A 7,205-nucleotide genomic window follows, 5' to 3' on the forward strand; every position below is an offset into this window, starting at 1 on the left:
GAACTTGGGCCTGACAGCAAACCTCAGCAGCAGCCTGGGAATGCCACTGGCTCCGAGCTGCCAAGCCCTTCCCTCATGCAGCAAACCATTTAGTGCCTTAGACAGATGCTCGGCATTGCTCAGCCTGGGGTGCATGCACAGCACATAACACGGCTTTTCCCTTCTCAGATGTGCAGGGGGAAGGAGGAGAGCATCCTTGTTAAGATGGATGGAAGAAGGTATCCCTGCCCGTGGCAGGGGCTTGGAACTGGGTGAGCTTTAAGGTCCCTTCAACCCAAACCAGCCTGGGATTTTGTGATTCTGCTCCCAAACAGCCCCTGACACTTCATTTTGCTTGACCACATGGAGTCAGATGCCCTGTGCTGCCCACCAAGAGGACCACCAGGTCCTTCAGAACCTGGGGATACCTGCAGGGACGAGCCAGCTGCATGACAATGGCTCTAACCTTGCATAGGGATGTCCCAGATTACCACCACTGCTCAGAGGGGAGGAAATAAAATTACCATGGATCTGCTCCCATTGTGTTCCTCATGCCAGAATAATGCCTCTGTTGGAGCCCTTTATCGCCAGAGCTGCTCCATTGACCTGGCCATGAGTTCACAGCACAGTCCTTCACTCTGCACCCCCGAAGCATCAGCATTGCCTGACTTCTGCTCTCTGGCAGAAGTCACCCATGAAGTAATGATAAGGAAAATATTAAATGCTGAGTTTGTTTCAATCTGCATCCTTCAATCATTAAAGGTTGAAAAGACATGTAACACTTGAGGCCAGCACGGAGCATGTATTTGAAAAGGGAACTGGCTAATGGTTAAAATAAAAGACGTATGGACTACATGATGGCTGGGAGGGATGTAGGCTGGGCAGGGATACCCTCCAAGGAGCATCTGCCAGCAGTTACCAAACAGTTTGGCAAACACTGCTTGCTCCTGTAGTTGGAAACAAAAATAATTACAGCCTCTCTTCAATCCAGCAATTATCTAATGCTGGCTTTTGCATGCAAAGATTGAACGGAGAAAACTGCTCTTGCTATTACAAGTGGGGCAACGCACAGCCAGAGAAATGCCTTAGTCTACAGCCAAATAGAGGGAAAAAAATAAGGATGAGAAACAAGGAGTGAAGGGGGAAAGGGAGATAAATAAATCCCAAAGCTCTGCAAGGACAGCAGGAAAAAGGAGCCTGTACAGGAAGGTTACCCCTGCACTGCAACCCACGTGCATGGCCAAGGAAAGGGAGCATGAGTTGCTTAAACCCCAAGAAGGCAGTGGAGGATTTGAGGACCACAGGATGGCTTAATGGGACCTGATGAGCAACGAGAGGGTTGCAAGAGGTACATCTGGGCCACATGTTCCCCTTGTGGTGACTAGTCTGAGTTTCCTAAGCCTGTGCTGGAGACCTCAGTGTCTGCACAAGTCTCCTGGATGTTGGAGGAGGGAAAATCACCAAGGAAAGTAGCAAGAATTTCCTACTGGCAAAAAGGGAACTCTGAGAGGTAGGAGTTGGGCCAACGTGCTTCTACACAGTGCCACATCAGGTCTGAGATCCACCTCTACATCTCATCTCTCAGCACAGTCATTAGAACACAAGATGCTTCCCAGCTTTTTGGCACTATGAGCCAAACTCCCCAGGGTTGCTGAGACCAGGTAGGACTGGATGCGAGGTGGTGCTGGCTCCCACACTGAGCTTCTTGGCTTACGCTACATGCAATGGAAGGAAACCAAGTTTTGCCTCATCAGCTTAATTATTAATAATTAGTACAGTTCTAGAAGCACTGAAAGGGAAAACACAAAGCATGAGACTAAAAGGGAAGAAAGAGACCCATTTTATCTCATGAGCAACGTGATGGCCTTCATGGTGCTCCTGGCTACATGTCAGGCCCTGATGAGTGATGACCCTGCAGCATCTCCTGCAATTAGAGGGCCGACGCAGAATCACCCCTAAAAGGATGTCCCCAGAGGATTCAGGCTGTGTTCCTACCCTCGCTGTCATGGCTGGGTCCCTCTCATTGAACCACCCACGGAAAAGCTGGTGGTGAATACAAGGATGTGCATCACAGCTGAGAGACCAGCAGCAGCTCCCACTGGGGCAGTGCTAACCAAGTGGGAGTTCCACGATGCACCATCAGCAATCCCAGTATTTTCCTCTTCCCTTCTTGGGTCTCCATGTCTATTGTAATGAAAAAGTATTATTTCAGTGGCCTAATGAAAATAGCTGCTTAGACCAACAGCGGTCGTAAAACCAGCAGTGATGCTCTCTGGCAACAGATGATGGAAACTGTGGTCTATTTTCATGGAACTACAAACCAGAGTCCCAAGGGCTTTCCAAGCTGATGGATCCGCTTGAGAAACCAAATTCAATGGGAGCTTCAGGGCAAACTGCAGCAGAAGACAGCCAACAGGTCCTGAAGCACACCAGAGAGTCAGGAGCAAACATTAATGCAATCTGTGGTTACACCAAGATGATATTTGGGAAAAATAAATCTGAATTGTTTATACTGGTGAAGTCACCTCAATCTTTTGCTCATGTGCTCGATAGAGGGTTTTGTTGGGGTGCTGGAAGACGGTAGAACACAAAGGGACAGTAGTTTTAAGAGATTTGAGTGCTAACTTTATTCCCATCCCATTTCCCACCTCCTATCCATCTTAGTTTAAGGCTAGGAAAGCTTTGGAGAACCTTCAGAAAGCACATACAAAAATTGTTCTCTGTTGGAAAATTCTCCTGTTCTGCAGACCATAAATCCCATCCATTTAATAAATATGAGCGAGGTCAAACTCATCATTGAAACATGCAGCATGAACAGAGAGGGAAGGCTCAGGAACTCTCATGATGCCCCTGCTCCAATCACCCAGCCCTTCAGTTACCTGGGCATGGCCAGGAGGCCAGGGAAGGGATGCAGTCGCTTATAAAGAGAACTCTACAAGCAAACTGTTAATAAAACAAATCAATCAAACACAACCAAACCAAGCACAAACACAGGCTGGGGGAGACTGGATGGTGCAGCATGAAGATAAGGACTTGGGGTGTTGGGTGAGGAGAAGCTCCCCATGACCCGGCTTCAGTGAGCACTTGAGCCCAGAACCCCCCTGTGCTGGGCTGCACCCCCAGAGTGTGAGCAGCAGCTCAGGGAGGGGATCCTGCCCCTCTGCTGTGCTCTGGGGAGGCCCCCCCTGCAGTCCTGATCCAGCTCTGGGGCAGCAGCACAAGAGGGACGTGGAGCTGCTGGAGCGAGGCCAGAGGAGGCCATGGAGATGCTGCGAGGGCTGGAGCAGCTCTGCTCTGGAGCCAGGCTGAGAGAGCTGGGCTGGGGCAGCCTGGAGAAGAGAAGGCTCCTGAAGGGGAGACCTGAGAGCAGCTCCAGTGCCTAAAGGGGCTGCAGGAAACCTGGAGAGGGGCTTGGGACAAGGGCCTGTAGGGACAGGCCAAGGGGAATGGCTTTAACCTGCCCGAGGGGAGACTGAGATGAGCTCTTAGGCAGAAGCTCTTCCCTGTGAGGGTGCTGAGGCGCTGGCACAGGGTGCCCAGAGAAGCTGTGGCTGCCCCATCCCTGGCAGTGTTCAAGGCCAGGTTAGACCAGTTTGTAGTTCTGTGAAATTCCCAAGAAACACTGCATTTAAGAATAATGCAGGAAATGTAGAGATTTGTTCCCTCTTTATGAACACTGAGCAGATTTTACAGTTTCCATTTACCTCTCACTTGCTTTTTTACTGAAGGCAGCTGCAGCCTCTGCACAGATGCAAAGGTTTCATAATCTGGACCCCTTATTCCATAAAATAGTAGGATGAGGGAATTACGAAGTTTTCTTCTATTCTTCCATTCTGTCTCTTTCATTCACCACTCTAGGCAAGGTAAGCATTTCTCTTTGTGTTGCTGCTGGGATTTGCACTCACCTTTCTGCTCCCCTCACTGCTCTGAAGGTGAGGGGAGCACTGGGTGCCCTCACATAGGCTCTCCATGCAATCTCCCAGAATTCCCCAGCCCAAGCCCACGACGTTGTGAAGAGCTTTTCCTTGGCACCAAACCCTCTCCAAGCAGCATCTCTCTCTACCTGGATGAATTCACTGAAACTCAAACTTCATAACAAGATGTCTGTTATTAACAGGGCATCACAGGTGCTAATTAAAGGAGGATAACAGCGATCTCTCTCTTAAACACTTTGTAAAGGGATGCGTCCTGCAAACTGTCACATCTCTACAGCCTTTTCAACCGGGGCCAAGATTAAACATAAAGCAGGAGGGGGTGCAGCAGGGGCTGTGTTCATTGTACCGGCTTAGCTCATTGATTCCTGCATTGGTGGGTCTGGCGGGAGCAGAATGTGATTCATTTTGTGTTCTGTCTCCCCACCCCAGCATCCCTCCCTTCCTCCCCAGCATCAAAAGGCTTTCAAATGCCCTTTCTCTCTGCCTCACTGCTCCTGGTGCCACAGCAGCATCATCCCCACTGAGCACAGCAGAGGCTATCTCTGACCCGGAGGAGCCAAGCAGAGCAGCAGAGATCCCGCTGTGGAGGGTGCAGAGAACCGAGGATGGGCAGTTTGGTGCCCATTGCTCCCGTGATGGACTTGCATGTCCTTAGGGAATCTCTCCAAGCTTTAGTCACAGTAATGGAGTTAGTGAAGCAGAGGGTAGTATGGGCAAACCTCCTGCAGCTCGTGGCTTCCAGGCCAGTGGCTGCTTCAAGGCTCAAATTTAATGAGTTCTTCCCATGAATAAACACGGGCTCCTGCTGCTCAGTTCTGCAGGAACATCCTCCATAGAGCCCCAGGGAGGGTCATTCTTTGAGGCTGAACACAGGTAAAGGCAATGCTCTGGTCTTGGCAAACAGCCTCTTCCCTTCCCTCCTGCAGCTATGAACTATGGGATCTGGTTATGTGCTTTGCCACGTCTTGCATTGCCCAGGAATATGAGGTTCCTATAACAGCCTTGGGATAGCATTGCCCAGGAATATGAGGTTCCTATAACAGCCTTGGGAAGCTTCATGCGCTGTCCCTTCCTGAGAATCTCCAGACATTCTGATGCTGAAGGGCTGTGCTCTGCACCAGCCTCCCCAGGAGAACAAGCACATCAGTCAGTTGCCAGCACCTATAATAAATGCTTGGAGCAATGTAGAGATATTTCAGCCGCTTGAGCCAATGGAGCTCGGCTCAGATGCCTCTATACAAATGCCCATAGTATGGGGAACAAACAAGAGGAATTAGAGATGTGTGCATGTCTATGGGGGTATGATATAATAGGCATCACAGAAACATGGTGGGATGGCTCCTATGACTGGAGTGTTGGAATGGAAGGTTACAGGCTCTTTAGAAAAGACCGGCCCAGTAGGTGGGGAGGGGGAGTTCCTATTTATGTTAGGGATAGGCTGGAGAGTATGGAACTCTGTCTGGGGACAGGTGAGCAGTCAACAGACAGTTTGTGGGTTAGGGTTAAAGGGAGAACAGCTATGGGAGATATTACTGTGGGGATCTGTTACAGACCGCCTGATCAAGAGGAATCTGTGGACGAAGTGCTCTACAGACAGATAGGAATGGCCTCACGCTTCCCGGCCCTTGTTCTCATGGGGGACTTCAACCACCCTGATATCTGTTGGGGCGACGGTACAGCCTGTCACAAGCAATCCAGGAGGTTCCTCGATTGTGTGGAAGACAACTTCCTTCTGCAAGTAATAGAGGAGCCGACAAGGAGAGGTGCCATGCTTGACCTCGTGCTCACCAGTAGGGAAGGGCTCGTTGGAAATGTGACGCTCCAGGGCAGCCTTGGTTGCAGCGATCATGAGAGGGTTAAATTTGAGATCCTCAGGAGAGTGAAAAGAGCGTGCAGCAAGCTCACTGCCCTGGACTTCAAGAGAGCAGACTTTGGCCTCTTCAGGAGCCTGCTTAGTAAGGTTCCATGGGATACAGTCCTAGAGGGCAGGGGGGCCCAAGACTCTTGGTTGTTATTCAAGGATCACCTGCTCCAAGCTTAGGAGTGTTGCATCCCAACTAGAAGGAAGTGCAGCAGGAGGGCCAGGAGACCTTGGATGGATAAGGAGCTGCTGAGGAAAATTAAAAGGAAAAAAGAGGCTTATAAAAAGCAGAAGCAAGGACAGGAGGCCTGGCAAGAATACAGGGACGTTGTTCGGGAAGCTAGGGACCAGGTTAGGAAAGCTAAGGCCCAGTTATAATTAAACTTGGCTAGGGATGTTAAGGATAACAGGAAGGGATTCTATAGGTACGTAGAGAATAAAAGACAGACTAGGGACAACTTAGGCCCCCTCTGGAAGATATCAGGAGAACTGGCTACCCTGGATTTGGAGAAGGCTGAGGTTCTTAATGACTTCTTTGCTTCGGTCTTCACTGGCAAAGGCTCTGACCACACCACTCAAGTCTTGGAAGGCAGACGCAGGGACTGTGAGAATGAAGACCCTAGGCTAGGCCCACTGTAAGAGAGGATCTGGTTCCAGACCATATTAAGAACCTGAATGTGCACAAGTCCATGGGACCTGATGAAATCCATCTGCGGGTCCTGAAGGAGCTGGCGAATGAAGTTGCTAAGCCACTGGCCATCATATTTGAAAAATCATGGCAGTCAGGTGAAGTTCCCAACAACTGGAGCAGATTCTCCTGCAAGGCATGCTAAGGCACATGAAAAACAACAAGGTGCTTGGTGACAGCCAGCATGGCTTCACTAAGGGGAAATCCTGCCTGACCAATTTGGAGGCCTTCCATGATGGGGCTAGAGAACTGATGGACAGGGGTAGAGCAGTTCATGTCATCTACCTGGATTTGTGCAAAGCATTCGACACTGTCCCACACGACATCCTTGTCTCTAAATTGGAGAGACATCAATTTGATGGGTGGACCACTCGGTGGATAAAGAACTGGATGGATGGCCGCACACAAAGAGTTGTGGTCAATGGCTCCATGTCCAGCTGGAGACCAGTAACGAGTGGTGTCCCTCAGGGATCAGTGTTGGGACCGGTCTTGTTCAACATCTTTGTCGGTGACATGGACAGTGGGATTGAGTGCGCCCTCAGCAAGTTTGCCGATGACACCAAGCTGTGTGGTTCGGTTGATACGCTGGAGGGAAGGGATGCCATCCAGAGGGACCTCGACATGCTTGTGAGGTTGGCTGATGCCAACCTTATGAAGTTTAACCATGCCAAGTGCAAGGTCCTACACCTGGGTCGGACCAATGCCAGGCACAGCTCCAGGTTGGGCAGAGAAGAGATTCAGA

This window comes from Psittacula echo, assembly GCF_963264785.1.
Source record: "Psittacula echo genome assembly, chromosome: Z".
Taxonomy (NCBI): Eukaryota; Metazoa; Chordata; class Aves; order Psittaciformes; family Psittacidae; genus Psittacula; species Psittacula echo.